The 18,951-nt window shown below is 49.3% G+C and overlaps 1 pseudogene; it reads left to right on the forward strand.

Annotated features, from left to right (window-relative positions):
• The first annotated feature begins 829 nt into the window (after positions 1 to 829).
• LOC129007626 (uncharacterized) lies at positions 830 to 9,459 on the forward strand (annotated as a pseudogene).
• The last annotated feature ends 9,492 nt before the right edge of the window (positions 9,460 to 18,951 follow it).

The following is an 18,951-nucleotide window of genomic DNA, read 5'->3' on the forward strand; positions in this document are numbered from 1 at the left end:
TTAGAGTTTTAGTTTCTATGTTTAGTTCTATGATGGATCTCAAGCTAATTTTTGTATGTAATGTGAGGTAGGAGTTGAGATCCATTTTTTCACATTTTCATCCAATTGTTTCAGCAGCATTTGATAAAAAGACCATCCTGGCCAGGCGCAGTGGCTCACGCCTGGAATCCAGGCACTTTGGGAGGCCCAGGAGGGAAGATAACCTGAGGTAAGGAGTTCAAGACCAGCCTGGCCAACATGGCGAAACCCCATCTCTACTAAAAATACAAAAATTAGCTGGGCATGGTGGTGGGTGCCTGTAATCGTGCTACTCAGGAGGCTGAGGCAGGAGAATCGCTTGAACCCAGGAGGCGGAGGTTGCAGTGAGCCAAGATTGTGGCACTGCACTCCAGCCTGGGTGACAAAGCGAGACTCCATCTCAAAACAAACAAACAAACAAACAAACAAAGGTGGTTTGCCTGTAATCCCAGCACTTTGGGAGGCCTATATGGGCAGACCACCTGAGGTCGTGAGTTCGAGACCAGCCTGACCAACATAGAGAAACCCTGTCTCTACTAAAAATGGAAAATTAGGTGGGCGTGGTGGCACATGCCTGTAATCCCAGCTACTCGGGAAGCTGAGGCAGGAGAATCGCTTGGACCCAGGAAGTGGAGGTTGCGGTGAGCCAAGATCATCCCATTGCACTGCAGCCTGGGCAACAAGAGCAAAACTCTATTTGAAAAATAAATAAATAAATAAATAAATAAATAAATAAATAAATATATAAATAAACCAACCATCCTTATCCCACTGAAATCGCTGGTGTTTTTAATGAGAATCAGCCGACACTATGGCAAGTTTGTTCCTGTGTCCTGCTCCGCAGGTCTGTATGCCAATTCCTAATGCAAACACAACGTCACTGTGACATTATGGGAGATTTTGAAGTCAAGTATTGTGAGGCTTCAACTTCATTCTTCTTTTTAAAGATTGTTTTCATTTTTTCAATTCCTTTGCTTTTCCAATGAAAGTTTAGAACCAACTTGATCATCTCAACAACAAAAACATAAATGGATATGGAGGTACATAGATGATAGATGGATGGATAGATAGATAGACACGTACATAGATGATTCTGAAGAATTGAACTATGTAATTATGGAGGCTGAGCAGCTCCACAATCTGCTGTCTGTAAGCTGAAGGTGTCCCCTGCTTGTTTCCAGACTGAGCCTGGTTCCCCAATCACTCTGACCAAGATTCATGCTAAGATGGTCCCTCAGTGACCACTCCACACACAGCCAGCTTCTCCAGGCTCCATACAGGGTCTCCCTTCACTCATTATGCAAGATTCCTTGGGTGGGAGGGACCATCTGGTCTTGAAAATATTCACTAGCAGCAGTGGTGCATGCCTGTAGTACCAGCTACTCGAGAGACTGAGGCAGGAGGATCCTTTGAGCCTAGGAGTTGAAGACCAGCCTGGGCAACACAGTGAGATTCTACCTCTATTGAAAAAAAAAAAAAAAAAAAAAGGAAGAAGAAGGAAAAAAAGAAAATAATCACAAACAAGTAAACAAGCTGACCATGTCTTTTATTTATTTATTTATTTAAGACAGGGTCTCACTCTGTTACCCAGGCTGGAGTGTAGTGGCGCAATCATAACTCACTGTAGCCTCAACTTCCCAGGCTCAAGAGATTCTTCCACCTCAGCCTCCCCATTAGCTGGGACTGCAGGTGTGCACCACCATGCCCGGCTAATTTTTTTATTTTTCTGTAGAGATGGGGTCTTGCTATGTCACCCAGGCTGGTCTTGAACTCCTGAGCTAAAGTGTTCCTTCTTCCTTAACCTCCCAAAGTACTGGGATTACAGGAGTAAGCCACCATGCCCAGCCCAAGCTGACCACTCCTAAAAGTGTCCTCCACTCAAGCAGCTCATTTACTTAACAATATCGCTTATTCCCACACCCCTGCCTCCCAAATCTCTTCCCTGTCTTTGCAGAACCAGCTCTCTTAAGTACATTTTCCACAGTCATATTTACAGTGCAAATTTTAAGAAAATTGCAATGCTTGCAAAAAAAAGAAATGTAGGATTCTGTGATGTCGGTGAAAGTGACATTGGAGAACCTCTGCTGGGGGCCAGGCAAGGCCACCGCAGTGACATTGGAGAACCTCTGCTGGGGGCCAGGCAAGGCCACCGCAGTGACATTGGAGAACCTCTGCTGGGGGCCAGGCAAGGCCACCGCAGTGACATTGGAGAACCTCTGCTGGGAGCCAGGCAAGGCCACCGCAGTGACATTGGAGAACCTCTGCTGGGGGCCAGGCAAGGCCACCGCAGTGACATTGGAGAACCTCTGCTGGGGGCCAGGCAAGGCCACCGCAGTGACATTGGAGAACCTCTGCTGGGGGCCAGGCAAGGCCACCGCAGTGACATTGGAGAACCTCTGCTGGGGGCCAGGCAAGGCCACCGCAGTGACATTGGAGAACCTCTGCTGGGAGCCAGGCAAGGCCACCGCAGTGACATTGGAGAACCTCTGCTGGGGGCCAGGCAAGGCCACCGCAGTGACATTGGAGAACCTCTGCTGGGAGCCAGGCAAGGCCACCGCAGTGACATTGGAGAACCTCTGCTGGGGGCCAGGCAAGGCCACCGCAGTGACATTGGAGAACCTCTGCTGGGGGCCAGGCAAGGCCACCGCAGTGACATTGGAGAACCTCTGCTGGGGGCCAGGCAAGGCCACCGCAGTGACATTGGAGAACCTCTGCTGGGAGCCAGGCAAGGCCACCGCAGTGACATTGGAGAACCTCTGCTGGGGGCCAGGCAAGGCCACCGCAGTGACATTGGAGAACCTCTGCTGGGGGCCAGGCAAGGCCACCGCAGTGACATTGGAGAACCTCTGCTGAGGGCCAGGCAAGGCCACCGCAGTGACATTGGAGAACCTCTGCTGGGAGCCAGGCAAGGCCACCGCAGTGACATTGGAGAACCTCTGCTGGGGGCCAGGCAAGGCCACCGCAGTGACATTGGAGAACCTCTGCTGGGAGCCAGGCAAGGCCACCGCAGTGACATTGGAGAACCTCTGCTGGGGGCCAGGCAAGGCCACCGCAGTGACATTGGAGAACCTCTGCTGGGAGCCAGGCAAGGCCACCGCAGTGACATTGGAGAACCTCTGCTGGGGGCCAGGCAAGGCCACCGCAGTGACATTGGAGAACCTCTGCTGGGGGCCAGGCAAGGCCACCGCAGTGACATTGGAGAACCTCTGCTGGGGGCCAGGCAAGGCCACCGCAGTGACATTGGAGAACCTCTGCTGGGGGCCAGGCAAGGCCACCGCAGTGACATTGGAGAACCTCTGCTGGGGGCCAGGCAAGGCCACCGCAGTGACATTGGAGAACCTCTGCTGGGGGCCAGGCAAGGCCACCGCAGTGACATTGGAGAACCTCTGCTGGGGGCCAGGCAAGGCCACTGCAGTGACATTGGAGAACCTCTGCTGGGGGCCAGGCAAGGCCACTGCAGTGACATTGGAGAACCTCTGCTGGGGGCCAGGCAAGGCCACTGCAGTGACATTGGAGAACCTCTGCTGGGGGCCAGGCAAGGCCACCGCAGTGACATTGGAGAACCTCTGCTGGGAGCCAGGCAAGGCCACCGCAGTGACATTGGAGAACCTCTGCTGGGAGCCAGGCAAGGCCACCGCAGTGACATTGGAGAACCTCTGCTGGGGGCCAGGCAAGGCCACCGCAGTGACATTGGAGAACCTCTGCTGGGAGCCAGGCAAGGCCACCGCAGTGACATTGGAGAACCTCTGCTGAGGGCCAGGCAAGGCCACTGCAGTGACATTGGAGAACCTCTGCTGGGAGCCAGGCAAGGCCACTGCAGTGACATTGGAGAACCTCTGCTGGGGGCCAGGCAAGGCCACCGCAGTGACATTGGAGAACCTCTGCTGAGGGCCAGGCAAGGCCACCGCAGTGACATTGGAGAACCTCTGCTGGGGGCCAGGCAAGGCCACCGCAGTGACATTGGAGAACCTCTGCTGGGAGCCAGGCAAGGCCACCGCAGTGACATTGGAGAACCTCTGCTGAGGGCCAGGCAAGGCCACCGCAGTGACATTGGAGAACCTCTGCTGGGGGCCAGGCAAGGCCACCGCAGTGACATTGGAGAACCTCTGCTGGGGGCCAGGCAAGGCCACCGCAGTGACATTGGAGAACCTCTGCTGGGGGCCAGGCAAGGCCACTGCAGTGACATTGGAGAACCTCTGCTGAGGGCCAGGCAAGGCCACCGCAGTGACATTGGAGAACCTCTGCTGGGGGCCAGGCAAGGCCACCGCAGTGACATTGGAGAACCTCTGCTGGGGGCCAGGCAAGGCCACCGCAGTGAAGATCAGGCAGTTCACCCTGAAAGAGAAGCTGGCCAAGGAGACAAGATAGGGGCTTCCCAAGGGGTGAGTTGACCTCGAAGAGAGGCGTTAGTGAAGGATGAGAAGGAGCTCAGTTGTTTTTGCAACGTAACTCCCTTCAGCGTCATTCTGTAATGGACAACTGTGAAATGAAGGATGTTGCAGCAGGCAATCCTATGATTTTATCAAAAAATTATGCATAAAATATCCAACATGTGATTTTCTCTTTGTTGATTTCATGGAGAGTTACAACTATGTCCTATATCTTGCTAACAATCATGTGACATCTGTTCATTTTTAAGGAAGGTTTTGTTTTTTTGTTGCTGTTTGTTTGTTTGTTTGTTTGACAGAGTCTCGCTGTGTCGCCAGGCTGGAGTTCAGTGGCAGGATCTTGGCTCACTGCAACCACTGCCTTCCGGGTTCAAGCAATTCTCCTGCCTCAGCCTCCCAAGTAGCTGGGACTACAGGCGCGTGCTACCCCGCCTGGCTAGTTTTTGTATTTTCAGTATAGATGAGGTTTCACCATGTTGGCCGGGATGGTCTTAATCTTTTGACCTCATGATCCACCCACCCCAGCCTCCCGAAGTGCTGGGATTACAGGCATGAGCCACCGTGCCCGGCTGGTTTTGGGTTTCTTTTGATTTCTCTTCTAGCCCCGACACGACAAGCACAGACAGCATTGGTTCTGTTGGGCCTATTTCCAATGAATGGCCAGCAGCAGGCCTTTCTTTGGTGCCTGTTACTGTGATAGTGAGACTATCTTTAATCTGAAGGTCACTGGGTCCAGCCTGGACCAAAGACTTCCCCCTCTTCCCTGGAGAAACCTCTTTATTATACAGCAAGACACTAATTTACCCACAGGAGCCACAGGCCAAGCAAAGAGAACTCCCAGTGAGCCACGGGTGGTGGTGGTGGGGGAGTTTCTGGCGTCTTCTTCTGGCTCCACTGATCCCACAGCAGCCCCTCCCGCCCCACTGGCCAGGCTGGATGCAGCCACCAACTCCCTACCTGTGGTGTGGTCTGCCCTCATGGAATCTCATCAGAGTGTACCCTTAAAGAGGGTTCCTTTTGTTTCTGCTTTAATTGTCCTTTGCTGCTCAAAGGCCTTCTAAGTCTTATCATTTACCAGGTAGAACTGAGACCTCTGTAGCTCCCCAGGTTTCTCCAGGCTTTCTAGAACTTTCCTCCTGGCTGGCAAACCAACCGTTTCCTTTGAGCTCACCCTGTTCTTGTAATGCTTTGATAAATGCAGCCACAACGACCCACGCGGGAGTGGCATTGTGTTTTCTGAACTCTTCCCTCAGGGATACACGATCTGGGACAGTCTTACCAAATACATAATAACTACCTTTCTCGCCTCCGATAACTTTCCTTTGCACCCACCCCCTGACCAATAAACCAGGGCCACAATGCTATGTTTTTGTTCTGGTAGGTTTCTGGGTCAACCAGGATAGACCAATTACGCTGCCCACACAAGCCACCCCCACGTTTCAGTGACTTCACACGACACAGGCTTACTTCCTGTTCACATCGCAGGCCACTGCACGTCAGCTGGTGACTCTGCTCTGTGCTTCGTCACTCTGGGACTCAGTCGGAAGCAGCAGCCACTGCTTGGAACGTTAGTGCTCATGGTGGCAGAAGAAACAGAGAATGCAGAAAACTGCAGCAGGTGCTTCAAGCTTCTTCCCACTAACTCAAGCAAATCACATGGCCACACCTGACTCAGAGAGGGCTCGTGGAAGGGCCACCCTACCACCTGCCATCCGACCTGTTCCCAGGAGGAGAGGAGAACCAGGATGCCTACAAATAGCCCTAATTACCACCCCATTCTGGGCTCTGCGTGGCAACGCTGCCAGTTCTATAGATAGGTTTTTGGCTAAATGAGCTTAAGCTTTTCATTTTTACTCTAACATATGCATTTAAGGCTATAAATTTTCCACTGATTTGGCTGCATGCAGTAAATTTGATAGCCCCATTATTTCATTAGGGGTTACAAAATGGTGAGTTTCTAATTCTATGATTTCTTCTTTATTTAGAAACTGGAATACTTCCTCTAATTTTGTTACCATAAGATAGAATTTGTCTATCAGAGATAGAATAAGTGCCTGATTATTTTCCTTTACTTAGTCATCTTCAAAATAATGAATTGATTCCTAGAATCCTCTAAAGGCAACTAAGTTTTACATTTTGCATAGTATCTGTATTATTATTTTTTGTGTATGATTACTCACTCCTAGTTTAAACATATTTGATGTGTATCAGTCCATTTAAGAAATTGGTGTTCAGATTGTCCCAAGTCTGTCTACAGAGAGTTTCTCCAGGTTTGCCTCTTACTTTTTTTTTTTTTTTTTCTGAGACAGAGTTTTGCCTTGCTGCTCAGGCTGGAGTGCAATGGTGCCATCTCAGCTCACTGCAATCTTTGCCTCCCAGGGTCAAAGGGTTCTCCTGCCTCAGCCTCCCAAGTAGCTGGGATTACAGGCATGTACCACCATACCCGGCTAATTTTTTGTATTTGGTAGAGACAGGGTTTCACCATATTGGTCAGGCTGGTCTCGAACTTCTGACCTCAAGTGATCCACTCACCTCAGCAGGCATGAACCACCACACCCGGCTAATTTTTTTGTATTTAGTAGAAACAGGGTTTCACCATGTTGGTCAGGCTGGTCTCGAACTCCTGACCTCAAGTGATCCACTTGTCTCAGCCTCCCAAAGTGCTGGGATTACAGGCATGAGCTACCTTGCCCAGCCGACTCTTTGGTTCTTTTGATGTGACTGCATTAGTCTTAGTTATCATCTCTGCTTTCTGGGATAACAAGATGTTCTAGATTTGTCTTGTTCATTTCCAGCCCATTCACCAGAGAAGCCAGGTTCCAGGTAGATACAATAAATAGCATTTGAAGACAACAGTCTTGGTGCTAGGAGTGTTCACTGCTCCAGGATGGTTCATTATTTCTAAGTCTTCCAATGGAGGAGGAAACTATTTTTATTTGGATAAAATACATCATGATTTCATATCGATATTTCTAATTCAAATTCAGGATGACAAGGTTTTTACTTAACCTCATCTGTTCCACACCAAAAATTCTAGTTCTGATACCACCCTAATTATGCATTTGCTTTTTCCATACAGCATTCACAGCGGAAAAACAACCACACTATCACCGCCACCACCACGACTACTAAAAACAGCTTAGGAATTTTATTTTTGTGTTCTTTCTATGGACATATCCCACCAATAAATTGCTGTGTTTCCAAATAACTTGAAATAATTCAACTCTATTAATATTGCCTTTTTAATTTTTTTTGACGGAGTCTTGCTCTGTCTCCCAGGATGGAGGGCAGTGGCGCAATCTCAACTCATCGCAACCTCCACCTCCCAGGTTGAAGCCATTCTCCTCCCTCAGCCTCCCAAGTAGCTGGGATTACAGACACATGCCACCACACTCAGCTGATTTTTATATTTTTAGTAGAGACAGGGTTTCACCATGTTGGCCAGGCAGGTCTCGAACTCCTAACCTCAAATGATCCGCCTGCCTCGGCCTCCCAAAGTGCTGGGATTATAGGCGTGAGCCACCACGCCCGGCCCTTTCAAAATTCTTAAAAGGCAATATTGGCTTGGTACTAGGAGTGTTTATTTACAGAGGTAACAGGCTGTGTAACAACAAAGACAATCAGAGTAAGTTGGTTACAAAAACTTCCCAAAGGAAGATGGCGGAGGCCTGGACCAGGGAAAGGAGGCAAGTCTGAACTCCCCAGAGTTTTCAGCAGCCTCTTCTGCGTCTGTCGCCCTGCCCTGAGGAACAGTCCTGTCTGCATCAGATCAATAGCTGGAAAGACCTAGGAAGAGAGGGGTTCTGAGAAAAGAGGGGTCAGCCAGGAAGGAGACGAGAGGCACAGGAGACAGCCAGCCCCATCCTAGCACCTTCCACCAACATCACCATCCGAAATACAACAAGAACAAGAAAACAATAGCCATAGCCATACTAATGACCCCGAAACAACAGAGAAATCAGCAAGATACGTGTTTCAGTTTGTCGGCATGGTATTTTTATTAGTTTGCAACTTTTCATTTAAGATAAAGCAGAGTGTTGGACATGCAAAGCCACTCCAAGGAAGCCTCTTAAACGTCCACCTTGTTGCAGGTGGGACACTCATGCCCAGCTGCTCCAGCTGCAAAAGACAGGAATTCAAGTGGGTTCAGGAGCTCAGGCCTCTGAATAGACAAGCAAAGGCGAGGCTAGCGGGTGAGGGGTGATTCAGCCGCAGTTGCAGTTGACTTGGGAAGAGAATTTGTTAGGAGAGACAATGGACATTAATTAGGGTGGACTCTCCTTAGGAAAAGGCAGCCAGATATGGCTTCATCTTATAGTGAGGAATGGACCCTGAGCAGTGGTTTGGGACTCAACGATGAAGGACAGGTCACAGCTTTGGAAGATGGGGTTAGCAGGACTCACATGAGGCCTGAGTCCAGAGCCTCAGATCTTGCACTGGCAGCACACGGGGACACAGCAGCTAGACTGGGAGCAGCAGGGCTTGCAGTAGCTGGACTGGCAGCAGGATGACCCACAGCCTGAGGAACAGCAGCAGGGCTTACAGCAGCTGGACTGGCAGCAGGATGACCCACAGCCTGAGGAGCAGCAGCAGGACTTACAGCAGCTGCACTGGGAGCAGCCACAAGAACCACAGCACCCCTTAGAACCCCCACAAGAGCCACAGCCCCCCTTGGAGCCCCCACAGGAGCCACCGCCTCCCTTGGAACCCCCACAGGAGCCACAGCTGGAGCAGGAACAGGCTGGCACACAGCAGCACATGGGCTTGCAGCAGCAGACGGGCACACAGCAGCTGGAGCCACAGCCCCCACAGCCGGAGTCACAGCCTCCGGAGCAGCCACAGCAGCCCATGGTTCTGGTGGATTGAGGGTGGAGCAGGTAGAGGAGCAGGTGACAGGGAGGTGCAGGTGTGGAGCTCCCTGAGCCTGGGCTCTTTATATACCTTCCCAGAGGTCAGGCACAATACAGGGTCGCTTCCTTGTGACTGTTTACACTATTTTTCCAGAGCTCTATTTTTTTCCTCTTTGCTAGTGACTTCCTCCTGGCTCAGTTGAGCATCTACTTTCTTTGTTTGCTAAATTTGTCTTTTTCCCCGTTTGTTTTGGCCCCTGCAATTAAAACCTCAGCTCCAGGCTGTCTGGTGCTTCCCACAAAGCTCCAGGGTGCTGGTCACCTGCTCTCTGCTGACCACATGTGACCAATGGGCAGCAGCCTCTGCCCACGTGCTCTCATCTTTCCTGTGTTGACTCCACCAGTAATATTAATTTTACATTTTTAGATTTCAAAAGTTATCCATGGTCTTTATATTTTACTCATGCCAGTCTCAGCTTTCCAGGTGTATTAGACCATTCTTTGCATTGCTCTAAAGAAATACTTGAGGCTGGGTAATTTATAAAGGAAAGAGGTTAGAATGGCTCATGGTTCTGCAGGCTGCACAGGCATGGCACCCGCCTCTGCTCAGCTTCTGGAGAGGCCCTCAGGGAGCTTTTCCTCATGGTGGAAGGTGAAGCAGGAGCAGGCACGCTACATGGTGAGAATGGGAGCAAGGGGTGAGGAGGGGCCACACACTTGTGAACAACCAGATCTGAGTGAACGCACTCATCACCAAGGGGATGGCGCTAAGCCAGTCGTGAGGGATCCACCCCCATGACCCAAACACCTCCCCGCAGGCCCCTCCTTCAACACTGGGGATTACATTTCAACAAGAGATTTGGAGGGGACATCCCAACTATATCATTATCCCCCTGAACCCTCAAATCTCATGTCCTCACATCACAAAATAGGATCATCTGTTCCCAACAGTCCTCTCAATGTCTTGACTCATTCCAACATCAAGTCCGAAGTCCCAAGTCCAAGTTCCTTCCACCAATGAACCTGTGAAAATCAAAACACATTATTTACTTAGAAGATACAATGAGGGTGGAGGCATTGGGTAAACATTCCCATTCCAAAATGGAGAAGTCAGCCCAAAGGAAGGGGCTACAGACCCCATGCATGTCTGAAATCCAGCAGGGCAGCCATTAAATCTTAAAGCTCCCAAATAATGTCGTTGGACTCCCAATCCCACATCCAGGGTACACTGGGGTGAGGGGTGGGCTCCTAAGGCCTTGGGGAACTCCACCTTTGTGGCTTTGCAAGGTTCACCCCCCGCAGCTGCTCTCATGGGTTGGAGTTGGGTGCCTGCAGCTTCTCCATGCTCAAGGTGTAAGCTGCCAGTGGCTCTACCATTTGGGGCCTGGAGGATGGTGTCCTCCTTCCCACAGCTCAATTAAGCAGTGCCCCAGTGGGGACTCTGTGTGAGCCTCCTACCTCACATTTCCCCTCTACACTGCTCTGGTATATATCCTCTGTGCAGGCTCTGTCCCTGCAGCAGGCTTATGCCTGAGTGCCCAGGCTTTCTCGTAAATCCTCTGTAATCTAGGTAGAGGGTCCCAAGACTCCTTCACTCTTGTACTCTACACACCTACAGGCTTAACACCACATGGGAGCTACCAAGGCTTATGGCTTGCACCCTCTGAAGCCAGAGTTACATTTGGGGTCTTTTGAGCTGAGGCTGGAGCTGGAGCCGGCTATGTGTGGGGAGCAGTGCTCCAATGCTATGCAGGGCAGCGACGGCCTGGGGTGAGCCCCTGAAACCATGCAGTCCTCCTAGGCCTCTAGGTCAGTGATGAGAGGGGCTGTCTCAAACACCTTTGAAATGCATTAGAAGTATTTTCCCATTGTGTTGGCTATTAGCACTTGAGATTTTTTGTTTGTTAGTTTTTTGAGTCATGCTAATATCTCTAGCAGGTGGTTGCTCTATAGCCTGCTTGGATTCCTCTCCTGATAATGCTTTTTCATTCTCTGCCACATGGCCATGCTGTAAACTTTCCAAACTTTTACACTTTGATTCCCTTTTAAATATAAATTCCAATTTTAATTCATTTATGTGCTCTTGCATGTGAGAATACGATGTTAGATTCAGTCAGGCCACAGCTTGAATGTTTTGCTGCTTAGAAATTTCTTCCACCAGATATCCTAAATCATCACTCCTAAGAGCCCCCTAGGGCATGAAACACAATATGGTCAAGCTCTCTGCCAAGGCGTAACACATGTGATCTTTGTTTTAGTTTTCAGTAAGTTCCTCATTTCCATCTGAGACCTCATCAGGCTGGACTTCATTGTTCTTATCACTGTAATTATTTTGGACACAACTATTTAACCAGTCTCAAAGGAGTTCCAACCTTTTCCTCCTCTTTCTGTCTTCTTCTGAGCCCTCCAAAATCTTCTAATCTCTGGCCATTACCCAGTTCCAAAGTCACCTCCACATTTTCAGGTGTCTTTATAGCAACATCTCACTCCTGGTACAATTTTCTGTATTTTTTGTGTTGCCATAAAGAGATACCTGAGGCTGGGTAATTTATAAATAAAAAAGGTTTAATTGGCTCATGGTTCTGCAAGTTGTACAAGCATGGCATCAACATCTGCTCAGCTTCTGGTGAGGCCCTCAGGGAGCTTTTACTCATGGTGGAAGGCAAAGCGGGAGCAGGCATGCCACATGGTGACAACTGAGAAAGAGAGAGCTGGTGGAGGGACAGATGCCACACTTTTTTTTTTTTTTTTTTGAGACAGAGTTTTGCTCTTGTTGTCCAGGCTGGAGTACAATGGCATGATCTCAGCTCACCGCAAACTCCGCTTCCCAGGTTCAAGTGATTCTCCTGCCTCAGTCTCCAGAATAGCTGGGATTACAGGCATGCGCCACCACACCTGGCTAATTTTGTATTTTTAGTAGAGACGGGGTTTCTCCCTGTTGGTCAGGCTGGTCTCAAACTCCTGACCTCAGGTGATCTGCCCACCTCAGCCTCCTAAAGTGTTGAGATTACAGGCATGAGCCACCATGCCCGGTCAGTGCCACACATTTTTAAACAACCAGATCTTGCTTGAACTTACTCACCACCAAGGAGATGGTGCTAAACCATTCATGAAAAATCTACACCCATGATCCAAACACCTTCCAGCAGGCCTCACCAACATAAGATTTGGAGGTGGCATCCAAACTATATTACTGGGGATCACTTTTTTTTTTTAGATGAAGTCTTCCTCTGTCACCTGGGCTGGATTGCAGTGATGTGATCATAGCTTACTGCAGCTTCAAACTTCTGGGCTTAAGGAATCTTCCCACCTCAGCCTCCTAGGTAGCTGGGAATATAGGCATGTGTCACCATACCCAGCTAACTTTTAAACTTTTTGTAGAGATGGGGTCTTGCCATGTTGCTCTGGCTGGTCTTGAACTCCTGGCCTCCAGTGTTCCTCCTGCCTTGGCCTCCCAAAGTGCTGGGATTGCAGGTGTGAGCCACTGCACCCAGACAATATCCCTTCCTTTCCTATCCAAATAAGAATAATCTATCCTCATCTTGATGTTTGTGGGGAATCTTTTCCCCTACTCAATTATTTCTGAAAATCTCACAAGTCTCTCTGCTGTTGTTTTCTCTCTTCCCCAGGCAGAGTGTTCACTTCTCTTAGGCTGCTTCTTCCAGCTGCTCAGTTGGGTTCCTTGCTCAGTTGTACTCCATGCAGGGAAAGAGGTTCCTTTATGCCATGGTCTGCATGTGTCCCCCAAAATTCATGTATTGGAAACTTCACCCCCAATGCAAGTGTTGGGAGGTGGGGCCTAACAAAAGGTACTTGGAATGAATTAGTGCTGCTCGAAGAGGGACTTGAGGGAGGGCATTCACCCTTTTCTGCTCTTCTGCTATGTGAGGACAGCATATTCATGCTCTCATACCCTTCTGCCTTCCAATATGTGAAGACACAGTAAGAAGACCCACACCAGACACCAGCACCTTGATCTTGGACTTCCCAGCCTTCAGGACTATGAGAAAGTACATTTCTGTTCTTTATCAATTACCCAGGTCAAGTATTCTCTTATAGCAGCAATAATGGACTGAAGCACTCTAGTCACCAAACCATTGCTTATATGACGCTACTTTCTTTGTTTAAGGGATGCATGCTAAACCCTGAGAAGAGCATAAGAGGGGCACGTTACTGAAAAGAAACTGAAGTCTGCTTACCAGATGTCCCTGCTCCTCAAATCTCCTGGCCATGCTCTTGGGCATTGTTTCACCAGTGTACTCACCTAAGAACACAGCAGCATGTCCCCAGCGTACTCACCCAAGAATACAGCAGTATGTCCCCAGCGTACTCGCCCAAGAACACACCAACATGTCACCAGCATACTCACCCAAGAATACAACATGTCAACAGAGTACTCACCCAAGAATACAACATGTCACCAATGTACTCACCCAAGAATACAGCAACATGTCACCAATGTACTCACCCAAGAATACAGCAACATGTCACCAGAGTACTCACCCAAGAATACAGCAACATGTCACTAGTGTACTCGCCCAAGAATACAGCATCATGTCACCAGCATACTTGCCTAAGAATACAGCAACATGTCACCAGTGTACTCACCCAAGCATACAGCAACATGTCACCAGTGTACTCACCCAAGAATACAGCAACATGTCAACAGAGTACTCACCCAAGAATACAGCAACATGTCACCAATGTACTCACCCAAGAATATAGCAACATGTCACCAGAGTACTCACCCAAGAATACAGCAACATGTCACTAGTGTACTCGCCCAAGAATACAGCATCATGTCACCAGCGTACTCGCCTAAGAATACAGCAACATGTCACCAGTGTACTCACCCAAGAATACAGCAACATGTCACCAATGTACTCATCCAAGAATACAGCAACATGTCACCAGTGTACTCACCCAAGCATACAGCAATATGTCACCAGTGTACTCGCCCAAGAATACAGCATCATGTCACCCGCGTACTCGCTCAAGAATACAGCATCATGTCACCAGCGTACTCAAGAATATAGCAACATGTCACCAGTGTACTCACCCAAGCATATAGCAACATGTCACCAGTGTACTCACCCAAGAATACAGGAACATGTCACCAATGTACTCATCCAAGAATACAGCAACATGTCACCAGTGTACTCGCCCAAGCATACAGCAATATGTCACCAGTGTACTCGCTCAAGAATACAGCATCATGTCACACCGTACTCGTCTAAGAATACAGCAACATGTCACCAGTCTACTCACCCAAGAATACAGCAACATGTCACCAATGTACTCACCCAAGAATACAGCATCATGTCATCAGTGTACTCACCTGCAGAAATCCTTGAGGAGATGCCCTACCAAGATAAGAATCAGAAGAGCCCTGAAGAGGTGACTGAACTCTGTTGAAAACAGAGGCTGTGGTGTGCAGTTTCCAAGCAATTCACCTAAGAGAAAGTGATAGAGACATGTTGAACATAAAAAGGGAAATGGAGAACAGCAAAAAATAAATAAAATGAAATGAAATAAAAAAAAAGGAAAAGAAGAGAACAGACAGCAGCAAGTTGGCAGTTGGGATTTAGGGTCAAAGCACCAAACACAAAACAGGCCGAGGGCAGTGGCTCATGCCTGCAATCTCAGAGTGTCTGTAATCCAGGGAGGCCAAGGCAGGAGGATCACTCGAGCCCAGGCGTTCAAGACCAGCTTTGGCAATATAGGAAGACATCGTCTCTAGAAAAAAAAATTGTTTTAAATTAGCCAAGCATACTGGTGCACACCGGTAGTTCCAGCTACTCAGGAGGCTTAGGTGGGAAAATCATTGAGCCTGGGAAATCGAGTCTGCAGTGAGCCATGAAACAAAAATTAAAACATATCATAAAAATAAAAGAATATGGAGGGAGAGTTAAAAATAAAAGAATATGGAGGGAGAGTTAAAAATAAAAGAATATGGAGGGAGAGTTAAAGATCTCACTTTCAGAACTGGGGACATCTTTAGCCACAAAAAATGTAAGGATAGAAAGGAATCGAGTAAGAAAACTGACAAGCCTAAGCATTTAGTTTGGGAACTGGTCCCAGAGGATGGGTAATGTCTTCCCCTCACTGCCAGCCCATCCCACTCCGTCTTCTCCAGAGCCTTCATCTCTTTTTCCGTTATGTGTGGGCTGGTATGCCTTGCCAACTTCTTCCCAATTTCTTCATGATTTTAGCTTCTGGCTCTTGACTACTTTTTCCAACACAATTGCTAGGTTAATTCTTAGTGATTTCCATACACAAGTAAACGATTCTTTCCCACCCCTCATCCCTGTGGTGATATCTGTGACCTTGTTCTCAGCAGGGCACCCCACTGGGGTCTATCCCATGCACCCCGCTTACAGCCACCCTCCTTTTTCTAGCTCTGTTTGTCCAGTGCTTCCATCTCACTGGAACTCTCTGTCCATCAGTACAACCACGGCTTCACTGCTCTCCAACCTCTCTGACACCTCTTCTTTTTTTGGTAACAGCTTTATTGAAATACAATTCATATGCCGCACAATTTGCCCACTTAAGGTATACAATTCAGTGCTTTTAGTATATTCACAGCGCTGTGCACCCATCACCATAATCAGTTATAGAACGTTTCATCGCCCCAGAAGGAAAGCTCACACCCTTTAGTACCCCCAATTCACTCCACCACAGGACGGTTCTCCAGGTGGCGTCAGACCTCCGCAGTTCTCCCAGTGTCTCACTTAGGGTTCTCAGGCCAAGGTCAAGACCCCTGACTTAGTTCCTTCTCCTTGGCTAATCTGATCCCTGCACTGCGAGCTGTGCCATTCCGGGCAAGTTATTCATACTTAACTCCTCGGTGCCTGTGACATGAAAAACACGCAGCTCCCTTGAGGATTAAATGAGTTACAATCAATATCAATAAGTGCCAGAAACGTCTCCAGCAGGGACCCCGCGAAACAGACACAACCCCCTGCTCTGCCACAGCCAGTTCCAGAGCCACCCTGGCTGCAGTACTTAGGGGCCCAGGGAATCCTGTGTGACAGGCTGAAGTGTGTGCCCCACACTGCGTGGAAGGCCTGGTCCCCAATCCCTCAGGACAGGGCCTGATTTGAAGGTGGGGCCATTGAGCAGGTCATTCAGTTTAAATGAAGTCCCCGGGGTGGGCCTGTCCCGACTCACTGGGGTCTGCATGGGGACAGGAGACACAGACCCGCAGAGGGCGGCCCGAGGGGGCGCAGGAGACACCCGCCCCCAGCCCAGCAGGGGCCTGGGAAGGAACCAAACCCTGAGACTCCCTGACCTCGGGCCTCCGCGCCCCCAACCGAGGAAACCAACGTCTGTGGCTGAAGCCTTGGAGCCGCCCCGTCTGTGCAGCCCTGAGACTGCGGCCCCGAAAACTCCTCTCCCCGGCGACAGAGCTGAGGGTCCCGCAGCGGCCCCAGGAGCCCCCCAGAGCCGCGACCCCACCGTGAGGGGAGGGGAGGGAGTCGGGTCCCGCCGTCCGCCCGGTCCCTGCCCCGCAGCTTCCCCGGGAGGAAGGAGACGAGGCCCCGAGGAGGCTGCAGGCCGGGGCTCCAGGGCGGTGCCTGGTGGGTTTCTCACGCCCGGGGGGTTCCCAGAACGGACGTGGGGGGCGGGCGGACAGGAGGAACCTTCGTGGGTTACCCCCTAAAAACCAGCCCACGCTCCGCTTCTCGGGGACCCTCCCCACAGGGAGCAGCCCTGAGATGGGGGGCCCTGCCCTGGGCCACCCCCACGGGAAGCCCCCAGGAGTGGCGCGGACGAGCAGGACCCATCAGGGGACGCCCTCCACCCCGTCCCCAGACAGACACTGAGACCCAGATGGCCACCCGGTTCCTCATTCATTCATTCACTCACTCATTCATTCATTCCCCGCCAGCGGACCCCAGGTGCGGCGCAGTCAGTCCCTGGAGATGCAGAAGAATAGGAGAAACCCAGGCTGCCCGGGGGCTCCAGGCTGGCGCGGGGAGGGGAGGACGCGGGCCCTGCACAGGGGGATGCTCCGAGGAACCGGCCGCAGGAGGGGCCGCGAAGCAGGTGAAGCAGGGCAGGGGCAGGGGCGCTTCTGAGAGCCTGGGGGTCTTTCTCTGGCTGCCCCCAGGAGGGTCTTCTGTCTCATTCTCTTAAACCTTCTACAGACTCCGCTTCCCGTTCAGTCATCTTCCTTCATAAAGGTCACTGTGAAAATCAGAGTCCTCCTCCTGGCGAGTAAAGGCCTGTATTGTTCTCACTGCTTGCTGGGCCGCTGCTTTTGGGAACATGCGTGCACCTGCCTATGTTTGAGGAACTCTATGCGAAATATTTTCTAATTTCCTTTTTTGCATCGTGTCTGAAATGTGCCAGAGGCGTGGTGATGGTGTTTGGTTCAGAAATTCCAGAAGTCCTGTAGACAGATATTGTGTGTTCTGCTTTATGATTTCGTATCCTACAGAGGTTTCAAATGGGAGTCTACAGAAATTTATACTCAGTAATTTTCTCCGAACGCTAAGCATCTGCTCAAATATAAGATAATCTAGTTATTTTACTTCAAAATTTAATTTTTTTTTAGTGTGAACTGAGGTTGGTCATTTAAATGCTATATTCCCCAGTGCCCAACTGTAATACAGTTATATTATCATTTTATAATTTTCTCTTTTTTAGTATGAAGCTTACCTGGAATGTGTCATTTATATGTATGTATGTATGTATGTGTGTGTGCGTATGTATATATGTGTGTGTATATCATATGTCATATGAATATATATGTGTGTGTATCATATATCAACATATCCTGTTGAAATCACAGGATTTCACTTTTTTTTTTTTTAAAGACAGAGTCTCGCTCTGTTGCCCAGGCTGGAGTGCAGTGGCACGATCTCAGCTCACTGCAACCTCCGCCTCCTGGGTTCAAACAATTCTCCCGCCTCAGCCTCCCGAGTAGCTGGGATTACAGGCACACGCTACTACGCCTGGCTAATTTTTGTATTTTTGGTGGAGATGGGGTTTCACCATATTGGCCAGGCTGGTCTCGAACTCCTGACCTCAGGTGATCTGCTTGTCTCAGCCTCCTAAAGTGCTGGGATTACAGGCATGAGCCACCACACCTGGCCGATTTCATTCTTTTTTATGGCTGAGTAATATTTTATTGTCTATTTATATTATATTTTCTTTATCCATTCAGCATCCACAAACATTTAGCTTGTCTTTATACCCTGGCAATTGCGAATATTGTTTCAGTGACCATGGCGTGGGGTGGGGGGGCAGATAATTCTTCAAGACGCTGCTTTTATTCCCTTCAGTTGTACACACAGAAGTGGGATTGCTGCATTGTAGGGTAGGTTTTTTGTTTTAAATTTTTAAATAACCTCCCTCCCAGTTTTCATAACGACTCTACCAATCTTGAACTCTCTGACTGTTCAAAATTGTTTTTTCTTAACATCTTTGTCAACATTGTTATATTACTTTATTTTATTATTATTATACTTTTTAGGGTACATGTGCACAATGTGCAGGTTAGTTACATATGTACACATGTGCCATGCTGGTGTGCTGCACCCATTAACTCGTCATTTAGCATTAGGTATATCTCCTAAAGCTATCACTCCCCCCTCCCCCCACCCCACAACAGTCCCCGGAGTGTGATGTTCCCCTTCCTGTGTCCATGTGTTCTCATTGTTCAATTCCCACCTATGAGTGAGAACATG

This window comes from Pongo pygmaeus, chromosome 9 (assembly GCF_028885625.2).
Source record: "Pongo pygmaeus isolate AG05252 chromosome 9, NHGRI_mPonPyg2-v2.0_pri, whole genome shotgun sequence".
NCBI classification, from domain to species: Eukaryota; Metazoa; Chordata; class Mammalia; order Primates; family Hominidae; genus Pongo; species Pongo pygmaeus.